Source organism: Monodon monoceros, unplaced genomic scaffold, assembly GCF_005190385.1.
Source record: "Monodon monoceros isolate NGI ecotype Baffin Bay Population unplaced genomic scaffold, NGI_Narwhal_1 Super_Scaffold_15, whole genome shotgun sequence".
Lineage (NCBI taxonomy): Eukaryota > Metazoa > Chordata > Mammalia > Artiodactyla > Monodontidae > Monodon > Monodon monoceros.
The window spans coordinates 15,688,421-15,707,702 of NW_021703771.1; positions in this window are offsets into that span (position 1 = coordinate 15,688,421).

Consider the following 19,282-nt stretch of genomic DNA (forward strand, 5'->3'; position numbering starts at 1 on the left):
TGTGGCTGACACTTCCCTGACCCCTTAAAAAGCATTCCCCATCCCCATTCGGGTTCTCCCTTCATAGCAACCTTCCAAATCTCCATAATCCAGACCCACCGCCTCCTGCCCTGGGACATCTGGGATCTCTTACTTCTGGCAGCCCTGGATGGTGCTTTGACTGGATTCATATGGGCCTGATTCATAGTGGCCACTGGATACATATTGTTGCATGAAAGCATCTGTTGTTCTTTGTCTCTCTTCTCCCCGTCTTCCAACTGAGATATTTACATTCTGGAGAGAAAAAAAAATGTTCATCCTTACATGAAATTGTAAATTTTGCAATTGCAAGCATTTTTTTTTCTAGAAACCAAAGTAATTATCAAATGAGAAAGTCTATACTCTCCAAACACATTCACAAGCAAGATCATCGCTCAACACAGTTATCCTTGGATTAAATTTAGCTGCAGAGTTGTCATATATGTGTGTGTGTGTCTATTAGGCTTTAGCTTCTGAACCTTTTTGGTAAATAATTTACTTTTCCTCATCTAAAAGGGGAAAAAAAGATCTATGGCAATATAATGCTGTAAGTCTGTATCTGTAATCCTTAAAAGAAAGCTTTACATACATTTCTGAGGAAAACAAAAACAAAAAAAAACACGATTAGTTGACCTTGCTTTAAAAGTTACAGTGACAATCAATCTGGACTTAGCACAATAAGGAGAAATTCAGTTTTGGCCTGAATAATACCATTATTGAGTTCGTTATAATGTGCCAGACAGTATGATCAGTATTTTATATACACCATTTCTTTTAAACTTTCTCCAAATATCAGAGGTTTGCATATCACATCCCCATTTTCCAGATAGGGAAGATGAGGCAGAGGAAGGTTAAGGAACTTACAGAAGTGGCAGAGCCTTGGTTCAGAGCCATGTGTGTGTCTGCTCTCCATCTCTTTCCCTGCCTTCTGCCTGTCTTCTCATTTTCCTTTTAGACTTAAAACTGAACTGGAAATGCACTCTGCTCCTTCCTTCTTTCCAAGTTCTGTACGTTCAGATTGGACACATCACTGAAGCCCAAGGTGTTTTATCCTGAAACAGCTCTTGGGGCCAGAATGCACCTGCCTGGGCTGATGGGAGTTTCTTCCTCAGTCAGGAAGGCCTGCCACCCTGGCAGGGGGACCTAGCAAGCCAGCAGCCTTCCAGAGAGCCTGCGAGAAAACCACACACACACACACACACACACACACACACACACACACACTGTAACGGGGTGGGAGGTTCAGAGTCTGCACCAAGTTCACTTAGCAGTTGTGCTGCCCTTCCCATTTTGCTTTGTCTGCTTCCTGCCTTTTCAGGAATGGTTTCAGAAAGTAAGAAGCAAACAAGTATGCAGTGATTCCCTCAAGCTCTACGCAGAAGGAGAGAGAGAAGAGCTCAGAACACTGCTGTTAGGAACACTTCTTTTCTCTCCCCGGATTCTTGTCTCGCTCTTGATCTTTTCACACCAGCCCTGTCCACTCTCTCCATTGATTATCCACCTTCCCCTGCTTCTGCTCTTTGATCCTTTCCACCAAAAGTGACAGGACCCTGCAGAAACTCCTTGCCCCTCTCCCTCCCCAGGGTCAGAGCAGTGGCAATGTGAGGAATTTGGGCTACTCCCCACCTCCTTGCCATTCACCGCCTTCCTAGGGTGAAGCCCAGTGGTTCCTGAGGCAACTGAGGGACAGACAGGTGTCCTTCTCCGGGCATGCCCGTGCAGAAGTCCACATTGCAGGGCAAACCAGAGAGCTCTCTGCCGTCCTGTTAGTGTTAGTAGAACAGCAGTCAGTTAAAGGGCCTCGTGTAAAAATTAAAACTCACTTGGGAAACTACATTACCTCTTTTCCCAGGGAATGCTGCTTACAAAATGACTCTCCCCATGTTTTTTTCAGGGAAATAAATGTTTATTCAGGGCCTATCAAAGTCCAGAAACATGCTAAGTCATACAGCTTCTAGTCTTGGGAATAGCAGTCCATCATTTTATTACTTGTATGGTTATTAGCAATCAACAGGTTAGTTCTATATTTTAAACTATTCAAACTTTTTTATTCTGTACTATCTCATTTTATCTTCAAAATTATTCTGACCAATGTGCAGTCCTAATTTTAGAGATGAAGAAAGTCTAGGTAGTTTTTCGTAAGTTTACATAGCTAGTTCTGGAAAAGTTAAAGCGAGACTCAGTTGCTTTCAGTCACGGGCCAGCACCCCTTTCTTGGGATCACACTGTTTCATCTTCTATCTGTGAGTGTATTTAAATAATCGATAACAAATCGTTCAGTTTGAAGAGATCCTCTAGCCACACAGAGGGTCATTTGTATGGACTGCATTCTCACCTGTGAGCATCTTATAAAAGCATCTGTACTCTACAGTTGAGCATCTTCTAAGTGTCATTTCCTAAGTTTATTTTTAAGAGTATTTATTTGAAGTATATGACCACATAAAAATAGTTCTTTGCACAGTCAGAGATCAGTGAGCTTAGGAAATTCAATATGCAAGCAACACAGTCCTGTGTCATCACTCTTAAAATCAAACTCAATACAGATCATCCTTTAATAAAGGTTTTCATCAGAAAGACGAGCCAGTATTTTCTTGTGCTACTATCAGTGCCGATTATGCCGGAAGTTCTTCCTGTTTTGACATCTTGGTGAAACGCTTGCCGTTTAAATCAATGTTGCAAGTCCCTTGGACCAGACTGTTTTCTTTCCTCCAAACAAAAGAGACATTCAGAAGTCACATTCATTTGGCAAAATGTAAACTAGAAATATACATGTATTTTCAAAACCTACCAAATATGAATAAGTAAACTGTTTTTCCCCAAAGTCATATTTATATTACGAGTTTTTCCTTTTGCAATTTGTATTAGAAGAATGTTTAACTTCTCTGAAGAAAATGGCGATGTTTACTTGTGGTGCTTGTAAAGCTTTGAGAAGGGCACAAAGGGGGAATATAATGAATTATTCCTCTTTTCTAAAAGGAATTTGGCCAAACTATGTATGTACCTTATGAAAAGGGGGAAAAAAAATACCATCTTCTATGGGTATATTCCAGCTCATTCATATACATTTTTAGCCAATTCTTACCTTGTACCTATGTTGATATATTTATTGGCCACAGATAGTTGATTTATATGAACTTTCAGCATTTCAGAGATAATTAAACATGGTATATATCCATTTTACTAGCACCACTTTGATATGCCAAATCCAGAAATTGCATAACTACCACATGAATTTATAGCAGCTACAAAAAATATACTTGCTCACATGCTTAGACCATACACTGATTCAATAATGCATATACTTCCTTGTTTGAAAGGATTATTTTTTAACATTTCTACCATCACTTTCTTTGTTAAAGTCTTTTCCTTTTCTTTCCCTTAACCTCAAAATTAGCTGCTGCAAAGAAAGAAATCACAAATTAAATAGTACAATTAATGTTATCCTGATGTTTGGGAGAAATTGCTCCAGAGTATTGTAAGCAACCAAAAAGCACATTGTCTTAGAAAGTCTGAGAAGCTGAACACAACAAATAATATTTAAAAGAAAGTTTTTTTCCCCAAAGCTACTAGGATGATGAACATGTTTAAAAGACAGGGTTTTTTTTAAAAAACTGTTCAAGTTGGACCCTGGAAAGATAAATTTGACCACCTTGAAAATTCTGGGCTCCTTAAGTAAAATATGAATGGGAAAACCAACTGCAGACTCTCTAAGCACTAAGACACCTGAATTTATTCTAGCAATATGGGATAAAAGAGATTCAAGTTTAACGTTCTAATAAAAGAAAGGCTTCAGGATGCTAGAGGATTAGGCATTACTTGAGAAGGTGTAGGGGGAAAGCAAGAGCTATCAAAGTTGTTAATACTTGAACCATGGAAGCTTCTGACTGGAGATCGATTTCTAAGAAGCCACAACTCTAGCCGGGGTCCTAGAGGTTAAAAGGGAGTTTGCACTAACACATAATTGAGTAGCCACAGTTTAGATAACTCTAAAGGGCCATAGCACTGCCCTCCAGGTTTTGAAATTTGTCATTACTCAATGAGGTCATTGTTTAGCATAAAAGAAGTGACATTCTTAATTTTTCTTATCAGAAAGCCATTTTACAATATTAAAAAACAAAAAAAAATGGCACATGAGATTCTTTGCTCCACAACCTCTCCCTGGTTTCCATTAAAATTCTGAAGATATTTGGTTTTCCCTCCACTGGCATTAATTTGGTAGCCATACTGTCCCCATCTACTCAACGTGAGTTCTCTGTGAGCAGTAATTCAACGTACTTGCACTGACCAAGAATATATGACTTTACTGTGTGTTAAAAAGAAATGCTTCTTGTGAGCACTTGTGACTTGTCTAGTTTATTCTAGTCTTCTACTCCTGACATGTCTTGGAACATTATCTCTGTCCTTCTTTGGGTTACAGGGCTTGTTGAGAAAGTCACCAGTCACAGGTATGTACATGTGACACCGGCACCTTGAACTCTCTGGAGCACTGGAAACTCCTGCAGGTTAGTCCGTTTCTTTCTCAGAGTAACACATCTATATTTTTAATTCATTATTTAAAAAATAAAGTCAATAATCATAAAAATAAAACATTAAGAATAGTCATATTTAACTTTAAATTTTACTATAGCATTATAATTATGTAGTACATTGCAATGTTTTCTATTTTATATGTTATAATTCTAGACCAAGTGCAGAGATGACTTTTAAATATTTCTGACATGAAAGTAATTACCCTTTGCTTATTGCATAGATCATTATTTTGAGTCACACTTTCTTCATAAATCAAAGAAATTGAGTTATCATGACTAATTCTTAATCTGCTTTGTGTCTAAAGCTAGCAAACATTTGGATTAAAACATTGAAAAACAAGGTAATTATTTAGTTGTTTTATCTACATGATATTAAACAGCCAGATGTCTGGTTAAACTTCTTATGCTTAATAGAGCAAAATGGAAATTTCAGTTGTCTTCTAAATTTAATTAAAGACCAATTTGATCCAAACATTTACTCTGGAACTTACATTATTGATTTTGAATGCCCGTATTGATCAAATTAACCAGACGCTTTGCAAACTGTACTTCAAGCTGCACTAAAACCTGGGTAGCCTGAGCCTTTAGCTCCCCTTAAATCCCAATGCAGTGCACAACCCCTGAATCGGTGAGTTGCAGTTGTGTGTGTGTGTGTGTGTGTGTGTGTGTGTGTGTGTGTCTGTCTTGCGGGAGGGGGTTTGGTCACAGCTGTAGTGGGAAGTGAGCCTATGGGTGTACACATCTGCTTATATCTCCCCTAATTTTTTCTCGAGGTATTTGTTCTTTCCCACATCCTTTCTCATTCCCTATTCATTGATACAGATAAATGACTGTTGAATCAATCTAGCGCTATCAGCTGCTATTAGCCTTTTGTAAATCCCTAAGGTCTGCTCACTATGGTTACCGCAAAATCACCTGGCAAATAATCTAGATGAAATAGCCTAAATATGTCCTGTGTGTCTGTAGTGAAAACTCTCTATTTAGGAAGATAATGTTTTCAGTTGGAATATGGTCAACTTTAAAGTTTTAATAAATATCCTCAATGCCATCATGAAACAGTTTCCAAATTTATGATCATTTGATGACTCATTTTTCTGAAGCCCCAATTACATATATGATTAATGGATTTTATTGCAGATTTAACTTTTCTCTCTTGTTTATTCTTCATGTTTCTGGGAATACTTCAAAAGTTTCCACCACATTCCGTTTTTTAATCAAGTGATTTATGAAGAATACTCAGTTTTAGATTTCAAATTGTGCTTTCATACATGAGCTATAAAACTTAAAATATAACATTTACTTGTATAAGGATGTTATGTTACTACTTATTCAAATTTTATAGTAATAAGCATATTGATAAAAACTTTTCTTATTTTCTTAGAACATTTAAGTATAGTGACTGTATAGCTCAAATTTTAAAAAGTATGTGGTCTGAAAATACTAATAGGCTTATGAGAACAAAGGGACAGTATATATTTTTTTAACATCTTTATTGGAGTATAATTGCTTTACAATGGTGTGTTAGTTTCTGCTTTATAGCAAAGTGTATCAGCTATACATATACAAGTATCCCCACATCTCCTCCCTCTTGCGTCTCCCTCCCACCCTCCCTATCCCACCCCTCCAGGTGGTCACAAAGCACCGAGCTGATCTCCCTGTGCTATGCGGCTGCTTCCCACTAGCTATCTATTTTACATTTGTTAGTATATATAAGTCCATTGCCACTCTCTCACTTCATCCCAGTTTATCCTTCCCCCTCCCCATGTCCTCAAGTCATTCTCTACGTCTGCATCTTCATTCCTGGGACAGTATATTTTAAGTCTGTTTAGTTCTTCAAAAATCTAAGATATCATGGTCATCCATCCACCATACAGGATTCTGATTATGCCTTCAGTTCACTCCTTTCTGACAGCAGCATTTCATATCATCTGTTGGCCATTGTGAAGTTGTAGCAGAAATGAAATGTAGGGGTTTCAATTCAACATTCACAAACCCATAGAGACATCACCATACTCTCCCACTTGAAGATTTTGTACACCTAACTGAAGCACTGATCACAAATATCAGTTGTAAAATTGAAATGTAAATTATTCTCTCAAAGCCTGTGGACAAATGTGGTGTCTCCCTGAAGAGCACTATAGTCTTCTCAAACGCAGGGGCCCCAGTTTTAGTCTCTTGCTGTGACTTTATCCATAAGGCTCCCTTCATCTTTGGCCTCAGTCCAATTTGCTTTCATTTGGGGCCAATGCCACTTTGTTTGTTTAAATCCAATTTTGGCTAATAAATGCTTACAATGTATTTTACTATGTTTAATAGCACTAGGAAATTGAACTTTGATTACAATTAAGTAGAACATAGCAAATATGATATCATTATAGCATAAGTTGTTTCAGCATCTGTGTTAGATTACATTATCCAAACACGTGAAACAGTCAAATTTCTGACTTGACCGTCCCCTGCAGGCAGTGACCAGCTGCTTCTTGCCAGTTGAAGTCTGTTTTTTGTTATTGCTTTGCCTGTCAGTGGCTCATCCTCATAATTCCAGAAATGCTGTTGAATTCCCAGTTGTTTCCTATATTTTTTATCTGTTACATTATTCCAGAATTATAACTGAAGGAGAAAGAAAGAAAGGAAGGAAGGAAGAAAGAAAGAAAAAAGAAAGAAGAAGGAAGGAAGGGGAAAGAAAGAAAGAAAAAGAAGGGAAGGAGGGAAGGAAGGAAGGGAAAGAGAAAAGAATGGAAAAGAATGGCTGCTCTTACAGAACTTCACAAACCATTTTCAATCAGGATTTAGGTAAAAGGTCAAACTCTAGTCCAAAAATAGCCAGTTCATTTTGTTTTTAATAAATTTTAATTCAAAGCATTTTGGCCCTAGGGAGAAACTAGGTTTGTTCCAAAGGTCCAGAGATGCTAGAGATCAGCTGTCTGTGTTCCTTTAACCTCATGGCAAGGCTGCCTTAGTTAATGCCACATTTTCCTTATTATTCATTACTTGGGAAAAGTCAATGGCTGACATACAAATAGCTGAGTGCATTATTCTAAAATGAAGTGATTAAATCATGAGGTTGAGAGTCGGATGCAGGAACCCTGGGGATGGATATTTTTTCCTAGTTCTTAAGACAGATTTTTTTCTATGAGAACTCACAACAACAATTAATCCCTTCAAAATGACGGGGCCATAGTAAACTCTATTCAAGGTTGAGCCTCAGGGGGTGTGGGGAGGAGCAAAATAGTTAACACAAATCTCTGTTGAGGAATTATAGGGGCCCAGAAAGATATGGACTGAAACACCCACATGTACATTTATGTCATAGATTTGGAGAAACGATCCCCCGGTGCTGAGCTGAGAAGGGATAAACATAAGATTATTATGGTGGGCCAAGCTGGAAGGGTAGACTGGGCAATAGGAAGTGAGAAAGTGCATGGTGGTGTATCTCAGAGCGTGCCTGGTGCTTTGCAGGCTAGCTCTACAGCAGGAGCTGGAGTGGGGCCCTAATGCTTAGGAGCAAAAGCCCCCAGTGGCAGAGGGGGGTACCCGGGGCCAGGTGGTGCTCTCCTGGGCATCAGGCCCCAGGAGGTTCAGATGATGCTCCCAATATCTGACTTCAGGGAATTCTCTCTAAGGACGTCTACCTTGAGGCCCAGCCAAATTTATCTTTTTCCAAGTCCCACCTGGACTCCAAAGCGGGTATATCCAGATCTCCATCCTCCAGCTGGCTGCTGGTGAGGGGTGACACTGTACAAAATCTGCTTGTAGATCTGGAACTGCTGGGATAGAAAGAGGGACCTTTAATCCCTAGGACAAAGAGGTTTATGGTGCCTCTTCACCAGGACTTCGGGTGTAGTAAACTGGCAGGTTATCCATGGTCTCCGTAACAGGAAGGATCTCCAAAGTTAGAGAAGATGGAAACATCTTCCTTATTCAAACACCACATAAAACCCTCTAATTAAGTTCTGAGCCAAGAAGAGATCTCAAAAAGAACAGCCAGCTGGCAGGAGCTGGCCCCACCAGCAGCCTCTGACCCATGTACCTGAGCACTGTCTTTCTGTGCGGCCTGTCACTTTGATTACCTGTGTCACCACTAATTCTGGGACCTGATGGCTTCTCTTTAAATTGTTGGCCTACGTATAGCTACATCCTTCCTTTACTTCATTCTTGTGCAATAGAGACATGTAGCATTTTCAAAATTAATGTGATTCAATACTAAACTAAAAAGGCAAGATGCCTCACCTAAAGTCACATTTCCAAACTCCAAGTTCTTGATCCTAAGATGAATACGGCCCAGCCCCCAAAGCTGTGCGATTTCCTGCCCAGGGTCCTCCTCCCACCACCCCACCCTACGTGTTACTTGGTCAGTTTTCTAGCTGCCATATTTTTTCCTCGTTCTTGTAATGTGGTACATGTTCAAACAATAGGCTGAGATAGATGATAAGAAGGGATGGTCAGGAAAGCCCTCTCTGCAGAGAAAATAATTAAGCCAACAACTAAAGGATAAGCAACAGCTAGCCATGAGAAGTTGGGGAAAGAGTGTTCCTGGCAGACAGAGCATCTGATACCCAGGCAGCAAGAATCTGGTGTCCTGGAGGTACTGACACAAGTTCTGGAGGGCCAGAGTATGTTGAGGAAGAAGAGAGGTCATAAGATAAGGCTGGAGAGGAAGTCAAGGGCTCCATCTTGTAGGCCATGGTGAAGAGTTCGGACTTTGCTATGAATGCAAGAAGCCACTGAAGTGTTTGTGCAGGGGAGTTACATGTTCTGATTTATCCTTTGAGAGTCTCCTTGCTGCTCTATGGAATAAGGAATCAAAGAGGAAAACATAGAAAAAGGGAAACTAGCTAACAGGCTGCTGCAGATATCCGGGCAAATGGTGATGCTAGCTTTGACTACTGTTTTTCAAACTCTGGGTCACACAATCATTTTGGTGGTCTTGACCAACAATATCAGTGAAATAGAATGGTGTGCAATAGAAAATATCAGAGGCCATCGTATCACTTCATGATATTTTCTCTCAGTTTCTTATGGACATACATATAGATATTCAAGTAGTAGGTTGTACTGTGAAGTGGGTTTATCACTCTGAATACTGATCAAAGAAGCCACTGACCCATACAGGATGGCCACAGTGGAGGCAGAAAGAAGAGGAGATCCATCACCATAAAAATGTCTTCAAATACATGGAGATGGAAGAGATCACCTTAAAAAGGACATAGAGAGGAGACAGAGTTTTATGATATATTTTATTTCATTTTCAGTATTGCATTCCTATATTTATACCCTGCCTATTCTTTGAAACATTATTTACAGTAACTTATACAGAGTGATAATCAGATTATACCATTGACATAGGAAAATGACAGCTAACCAGCCATTTTTTTAAATGGTACATTTAAAAAGAACTGGAACATAACCTGATGGTCACCAGTAGGTCTTTCCCTCACCTTTCTGCATTACTTTTCTGGATCACTGATGGATCTCTAGCAGAGTTTATAAACAAGTTCAGAATATTTACCCAAAAAGTTGCGTGAAGGGGAGGAAATATTAAACTCTATGTCTATTCAGTCTTCATGTCTTCTGAGGGAGTGTCCCTTGATCTTCTGAGGTAACAATACTAGTTTTGTTGAACTTCTTGACAATAATCTGATCTGTGCTTGGTTTAATGTACAAAGTCACCACCATACAACTAGCTATTCAAAAACTTGCATTATCACCGCAGCGAGTGATAAAATATGTATTGTGCCTTGGGTCAAATGCCCTGTTTGTGTTTCATTTTGCCTAATATAGGATAGAATGACCTCTCTAAGAGAAGGTCATCTAAATGAGTCTCTCTCTCCAATTCTACTTGAGCAGCTTGAATTTAATCTGCTATTTGGCATAGTCTCTAACCTGATGAGAAATAGATTTATAATAAAACATCATTGAAATTCAGAAGCTTGCCTTGGAAAGAAAGGGTACATGCCATGGGCAATTAGCAAATGCAGAAATCCTTTAATTATAAACCATGCCTTTGCCTGAGGAACTTTGTACTGTGCTGGCAAGAGGTGGAATCTAATAGTAAGCCTTTTCATTTTAGGTCCACATATACACACACCCACAATCTAGGAACACGTTAAGACCCGTATCCAACGACCCATTTACAAATTACTAGATGAGAACAGCATTAACTCCCTACTCCCTTTGCCATTTAAAGAAAGCAAGCTTACTACTTCATCACCTTTCTTCTTCCTGGGATTCTCTGCATCAGTTGTAAAAACATGCCTCTCTCCCCTCCTATCAGACTCTTGTCTTGCTCTGGGGGTAGGTGACAACCAAAGACTATAGTGGTATTTTAATAGCAGACTCTTAAAGATTTCATAGTCAAAGGAATGAGTCTCTAATTGTAGAAAATTAACTTCCATTGGGAACTTTACTAGTTGCTACTTGAGGTGCCTTCCACATTGCTTCTCAAACTAGATCACCCAGGTAACTAACTGCATATGCTGAGTGTCCACACATTTTGATAAAGCCACCCAGAGAGCCTCTCCTGACCCAACTAGTTATGCTGCTGACTCTACTGTAAAGCCATTCCTGTGCCAGACGAAACACAGAATTTCAGCAAGTAAGGAGCTGAAGACAGGGTAGCATCATCATTTTCAGTCTGTTTTTTCATTCTCAAACCTCACAATGTTGGCCCTTTCTGCAGAATTTCAGTTTGATTCGTATTATTCACTGAGGAAGTCTGGTACATATAACAGCTTCCTTTTAACATAGATAAGACCAGCAGGCTAACAGTTCTTTGAGTGAGTAGGATAATTATCAGGAAGCTGTTGATAGTTCATTGCTGACCTGTAAAAACCTAGTAAGAATGAAGTCAGCTAAAATAATGGATCCATTTAAAGTTTGGGTCATATAAGACGTCATTAAGGATCACATTATTTCAGCAAAGAAAATATTACAGAGAGCGCTCCTCTTAAAAGAAAATAGTTTTTCTGCTGGAGAGCTTCCAAACCGCACCATTGCAAAACCTAAACACTCCAAACCATTGAAAGCTCATGTTTAACTGTCTGGTTCTGGTTGTCATGAAGACCCTTCCTCCTTTGGTAACTGATTTTTGTTGAAATCTAGGTGTCATTTGGCTTTTAGTCCTAATTATGTGCCTTATGCTAGGTGAACATACTTTCATTGCCCAGGGGTTATTTTTTTTTACATCTTCCATAGTGTAGAGTGTATTCCACCCTGCCCTGTGTGATTAGGAAAAGTAATAATAAGCATTTCTGGGGAGTTGGGGAAAAACAGTAGAAGCAGGGCTGGCCCAAGGCATGATTGTGAAATGCCCGACATTTTTTAAGACCTCGTCTCTTAATTTGTCATTTAACTATTTGGGGCCCTAATCCCTGTGAAATCTTGTTCAGCCAATATTTGGTGGCCCTTCTAAGCATCTTCTGTTGGAGCATGAACTGAGACCAGACATGATACAGTGCGTGTAAGACCTGATACATAGTAGACGTTCAAAACTTGTTAAGTCTGCATCATCCTCTGCATTTCCTAAGCCTCAGGACTGAGGCATACTTAATACGGACTTATGATGAAATTGATCGTAAGAACATTTGCTTGAAGACTGAAAAACTTTTTGAACCCAAAGGAATGTGCCTATAATTCTGACATTTTAGGCCTTGTAAGAGGTAGAGAAGAGACACGGTAGCAGGTTGGTAGCAGAGCCTTCACTGCTCTGAAGTGATGACAGCTGCCTGCTCATTAGACCAGCCTTGCTGGAAAAAAATGTTGAGAGTGTGGGTGAGGCATGGGGGCCAGGCAGTGTTTGGGACCTGATCATTCACACCAGAGCCTGAGAGCCCCCGTCCCAGGTCATTTCCAAGACCTCTCCCCTGGCAGCCCATAGGTTGGATCCTTCCATCTTTCTCCTGCCACCAACCATTCGCGAAGGGTCTGATTAGTTAGTGTACTTTTAAGGACCATAGTGACAGAGACAGAAACAGGATTTGTGAGATCTGAAGGTTATACAATTACAGGAGCCCTCTTTCATAGAGAAAGTGCAAAATAACAAATAATAGACACAAATGTGACTATTTAATTAGAATAAGAAATCACCACAAATTTTACACTTAAAAAGCTGACAAATGCCACAAACATCACAAAATCCATAAAAATAATGTTTTTAATTACCTTCCTGATACACCATATAGTATATTTTTCCTAATTTTTTTTTTCAGGTTGCATACTCTAATTGCTCCCTCGTGAATCTCCTGATAGGAGAGAACTTCTGCATTAACCACATCCATGAGAACCAAAACCTTTGCCTACAGTTGTTCACGTGGGATGATTTGAAGAACTTTCCACAAATGGGCTTCTGGCCCTGAGCATTTCAAACCTTTTTAGTCCTCTATATCCACATATTTCTGGCATTGTAAGGATATGCTCAGATCACATTATAACCTCTAACCCTGTGTCTTCATTCCATGACTGCAAATGAGTGGGTAGTGGGAATATTTTGGAAAGTGTGTCTGCATGAGGACAGATAGCAGAACTTAGCTACACCTGGAAGTGACCGCAATCCACATAAATATATACATCCCACCAAACCCAAACTAAAAGGATCCCCAGTTCAGTTTACCATTAGCCAAATACCCAAAATGTCCTCAGCCAATCTGACACCACCCAACACGAAGGGACGTGGAGAGGAATTCCATATGGAAAGAAAGAGCAGGCTTAACTGATGTGGTTAAAATGTTCTACTTTTTCAAATTTTACAAGAGCATATGCCTCAGCACATTAGAGTCCCTGAAAATGTAAACTTCTTTAGCTTCACAGGAAACCCTCCTCTTCACAAAGGGGATATCCCAACACAGAATTCTGAGAAAGTCCTACCGTCCCGCACCCCCACTTATGGGAAGAGCTCTTTTGTGCTAAAGTACTCAGTATCCTAGAAAGCCTTAGACATATGTCATAAAAATAATATCAGTATCATTACCAAACTCCTTTGTGCCCAAGCACAAGGCAATCTCAGAGGCAGAAATCATGATATCTGGCTCCCTGGGGAATGGAGGGAGAATCTTCCTGAACCATGTACCTGGTTCTCTCCTGCCTCTCCTTCGGCACTGCCCAAGGCAACCTGAAGAAGAAACTTAGATTATGTTAAGAAATATTTCAGTCTAGTTTAATAATTTTAACTGTCTGATTCTTTAAATCCTAGCTCTACCCTGCCACTAAGAAGCTGTATGAGCTTGGACAAATTAGTTCACCTCCCTAAGCCTGAGCTTTCTCATCTCTAAAATGGCAATAATAATACTTCCCTTGCAGAATTGTGGAAAGGATTAAATGGATAGTATAGGTAGACTATTTGGAACCTAGTAAATGACTAAGATATTGTAGCTATTGTACTTACTGTCCACATTTCTAGTATAACTATAAGGGAAGAACCAAGAGGGGAATATTGGACAGCCCAGGGTCCAGGGCCTCCAGATGTACCACACATGGCACAGAAGGTCGAACTCTATAAATACTAAGGGGTGATGCTTGCAGTTTCCATTTCTCTACTTTGCCCCAGGGTCCAGTAGCAACCCAGCGAAAGTGACCACGGCAACGTGACAGCCACAGCACTCTAAGAACAGAGTTTGTTAATAAACATTAGGCTTTCAGGAGGCAACAGTAATTCAGATCAGGTTCAGATCGCCCTCATGAAGTAAGATCTGACTCTGAAATTGCATGAGATTTGGGAAGTGTTCTAGCCTCAGATAGTTTGCTATTTGAACAAGAACAACAGATTGCCTCTGGTCATGGCTGCAAAGAGTGGGCACAGAATGCCTAGCAGGATGTAGGGGCTCTGTAAATGTTTTTTGAATCCAACTAAAGTGATCTGTTCTCAGAGAGCCTGGACACTGCTGGTTGGACGTGGTACAGGCTCTGAGTAGCCTGAGATATCAGGTAATTTGAGGCAGCAGAGCACTGTCTTTAGTGATTGACTCTGAAGCCAGACCACACTGGGACCAAAATCCCAGTTCTAGCATCTTTACAATCTTGGGCAAGCTACTTAAATTCTTTGTGTCTCAGGTCCCTTATTCTAATGTGAGGATAACAAAGTATTCACCTGATGGGGATAGTGTGAGAATTCAATGAGAATTCAATGAGAAAATATTTATCTAAGGCTTTACATTGCACATTGCAAGTACTGGCACATTGCAAGTACTCAGTAGTGACTAGCCGGAATGTTAAATGGGAAATATGGCGGAGATATCCAGACGTCTTTGATTTTGTAGATCTGGCACTCAGAGAAGAGGTAGTAATTACAGGCATATATTTTAGATTTTCTAGTTGTATTAGTTTCCTGTGGCCGCTGTTTAACTTGGGGTTTAAAACAGCAGAACTTTATTCTTTCACAGTTCCGGAGGCCAGAATTCCAAAATCAGTATCATTGGGCCAAAGTCATGGTGCTGGCAGGCCATGCTCCCTCCCTCCGGAGACTCTCGGGGAGAGTCTATTTCTTGCCTCTTCCAGCTTCTGATGGCTTATGGTACCTCCTGTACTGCGACCTCATCGTTCCAATCTCTGCCTCACAGTGTCTTCTCCTCTGCTATCTATATCACATCCCCAACTCCCTCTCTCTTTTAAAGACACAAGTGTTGTCATTGAGGGCCCACCTGGATGATTCAGAATAATCCAGGATAATCGCCCCATCTCAAGACCATTATCTTAATCGTATCTGCAAGGTAACATCTACAGGTTCTAGGGATTAGGACCGGATATATTTGGAGGCCATTATTTAGCCTACTTCACTAGTTAATATACGATACTGTAAAACATGAATGAAGATGAAATTATAAGAAGAAAAGAAATCTAAATATAGAACACTGGGAACCATAAATATATAACAGGGAAATAAAGAGGAGCCACTATAGGGAAGTGAGGAGAGAGGAACAGCCCAAGGAGACAGTTGGGGTAGGGGTTGGGGGCATGTTTTAGATTCCAATCATATAGTACTTTCACAAAGGAGAGCATGCTGGAAACACTTCAGAGAATCAAGGGGAGTGCTGAGAAGGAATCACTGGGTTTGATTAATAGGAAAAATACCCATAAGTTTAGCCAAAGTTTACTTATTGGCATGGCAGAGAGAAAGCCAAGCTGTGATGGATTAAGTTTGGGGTTACTTACTTCTGTGGTATACTTTGTGCATAGGCATAGGTGGAAGGGAAAATGGTGCAAACAGACATCTTGACAAGTCACTCTTCCACCTCACTCTCCGTTGTATTTTCTTTGGATTCCCAACAACAAAAGCTCAGAGGCCCCAAACTTGCCACGGTGGACATGACCCATATTAAAAGGGGAAGACAGTGCATCCTTCCCATATAAAAATGCTTGCTCTTCAGCTCAGGAGAGGTCAATGACAAAGGCTTATTCATCCTTGTAATTGTTCAGCCTCCTCACTCTCTAGGGTATCAGTGACTGGACTAGTTAAGTAGTGATATTTTTACTCATTACACTCTTTTGCAATATCTTCAGAAGGACTCTAAATAGTAAATATTTTACATTTTTTTCTAATATATGGACATTATTTAGTCACTCAATAATCTTTTAGATATCAGACAATGTGCTAAGCATTATACTGGAGATAATATAAATATGTTAGGGGGAATTCCCTGGCAGTCCAATGATTAGAACTCCCCACTTCCACTACAGGGGGCGTGGGTTTGATCCCTGGTTGGGAAACTAAGATTCCTCTCAAGCCTCTCAGTGAGGCCAATAAAAAACAAACAAAGAAATATATATAAATATACTAGAACTAATAAAAGATTAAGATAAGATTAATGGCTAACATTATAGTGCCTTTTATGCAACAGGCACTGATCTAAATGTTTTACGTATCGACTTATTTCAATAATTTAATGAGAAAGGAGACACTAGTATGATACTAGTATTGTTGCTCTTATTTTATAGAAGAGGGCGCTGAGGTACAAAGATAAGGAAGAGTCACACGGCTAGGAAGTGTGAAGTGAGGATCATCTGGGCCTATTCTCTGAATTGCTGTGACACACATTTCTTTCAGCATCTGCAAGAAAACATCTCTAACACACTTATTTTGGGCAGAAGCATGCAAATAAGCATTATTTCAAAGCGATTTAACAAAAATTAAGTTTTGATTTTAAAAGAATCTCATAATACCGCAAATCCTTATCCATTATTCATATTCATGTTTACGGAGTACCTACAATGTACTAGGCAGTGTTCTAGAAACTGAACTTTCAAAAACGAACAAAACCCCTTTCCCCCTATTTAACATGGAACTAGCTCCATCTTTCAATTTCATGCAATAGTCAACACTATCACCATAGTCCCGAGCTGAGATGAAACCAACTCTTCCCTCACTGTGTATAAGAGACAGCATTTAATCATTGGAAGAATTACATTGTATGGTAGAAACTACCACTACTCACTTTTGAAATCCTCCTTCTGGGGGAAATTGTGCTATCCTAAACCCTAGATGAAAAATTACAGAGGAAAAACAATGGAAAATCGTATATGGAGAATTTATTTTTCTTGCAGCATCTAAATCAATAATCCAGGTTCAGAGAGGAACTATATTCACAATGTTGAGCAACTCATTTGACGTTTCTGGGTCTGTTTCCTGAGGATTGTCTAACCTGACATCGCAGATCATTTTCAGTCTGACTTTCCATGACCCCAAGCAACAAATATCAGGACTTAAGAGGAAGCCAAGCTCCACTTGTTCCACTTCCCACCCACTCGAAGGCAGGAATCAGGAAAATTACAGAACCTCAGTACTCCAAGTAAGGGAGCCTGGCCCTCTGCAGCAGTGCAGACAAACCCCTCACACTGCGTCTTAGCCCCGCCCCACTGGAATTTATCAGTGAAACTTATTCGTCCTTTATCCCAAAACAAAACCCTCAGGATTCCCTCTTCATCCCCCATCCCCAGCCATGGTTGCCAAATAAAATACAGGATGCCAGATTGAATTTAACTAGACATCCTGTATTTTTATTCACTAATTCTGGCAACCTAACCGAGGTCTTTCAGCCCCTCAGGAGGAAAGGCCATCCATATCCTGGAAGACTTCCCTGATCATCCAGCCTATGTTGAATTGCAGTCTCTCCTCCCTCAATGCTCCCTGTCTTACTCCAGTGTTAATTTTCCACATAGCATTTATCATCATAGATACAGATACTGATCTGTTATCATCATAGACTATAGATATTGATCTGTTGTGTTTACGCTATGTATATTCTTTGCCTACAGTAATGCCTGGCACGGAGTAAATGTTTGATAAATATTTGTGAATGAATTTGTAAACTGTCTATTTGATGTCAAAAATGATATTGTCATTATGATAAATATCATAGGTAAATTTAATAATAGTAATCGTACAAATAACTGATATTTATTGAGCATATATAATAATATGTATCAGGCAGAATGCTAAGCATTTTATGTGGATTAACTCCTTTACTGCTCACAAAAATCCCTTGAGGTAGAAATTGTTATCCCCATTCTACAGCTGAGCTAACTGATAATGAGGGGAAATAAAGCGACTGCCCAAGGGCTTACAGGGTAGTATTGAGATTCAAATCCAGCAGTCTGAGTTCTTTACCTGAGTCCTTTCCTAGAAGAAGAATGCTTTTCCCTAGGGACACAAAAATATGAAAAGGTATTTTCTCCCATTCTGAGGGTTGTCTTTTTGTTTTGTTTATGGTTTCCTTTGCTGTGCAAAAGCTTTTAAGTTTAATTAGATCCCATTTGTTTATTTTTGTTTTTCTTTTCATTGCTCTAGGAAGTGGGTCAAAAAAGATCTTGTTGCAATTTATGTCAGAGTGTTCTGCCTATGTTTTCCTCTAAGAGTTTTATAGTGTCTGGCCTTACATTTAGATCTTTAATCCATTTTGAGTTTATTTTTGTGTATGGTGTTAGGAAGTGTTCTAATTTCATCCTTGTATGTATAGCTGTCCACTTTTCCCAACAACACTTATTGAAGAGGCCGTCTTTTCTCCATTACATATTCTTGCTTCCTTTGTCATAGATTAAGTGTGTGGGTTTATCTCTGGGCATTCTATCCTGTTCCATTGATCTATATTTCTGTTTCTGTGCCCGTAGCATACTATTTTGATTACTGTAGCTTTGTAGACACAGAAAGACAAATATCATATGATATAGCTTATATGTGGAATCTTAAAAAATGGGTACAAATGAACATATTTACAAAACAGAAGTAGAATCACGGATATAGAAAACAAACTTATGGTTACCAGGGAATAAGGGGCGGAGGGATAAATTGGGAGATGGGGATTGACATACACACACTACTATATATAAAATAGAAAACAAATAAGAACTCACTGTATAGTACAAGGAACTCTACTCAATATTCTCTAATGGCCTAAAACAAAAGAAGAGAAGAGATCTAAAACAAAAAAGAAGAATCTAAAACAAAAAAGAGTGGATATATGTTTATTTATAACTGATTCACTGTGCTGTCCACCTGAAACTAACACAACATTGAAATCAACTATACCCCAATAAAAATTAAGAAAATAAAAATATGAAAAAGGGGTTAAATGCTCACACAAACTAATAAACGCTTTTGAATGAATAAATTACTGCCCCAGGCCAAAGAATTTTTTTAATTGATTGTTGTATGTGAAATAGAACCTGATATGGACAATTAAGGGCTTCTGTGTAACAGACACACTTCAGTCATGTTAATAGAGCATTTGGCCGGAGGAGAAGATGAGAGA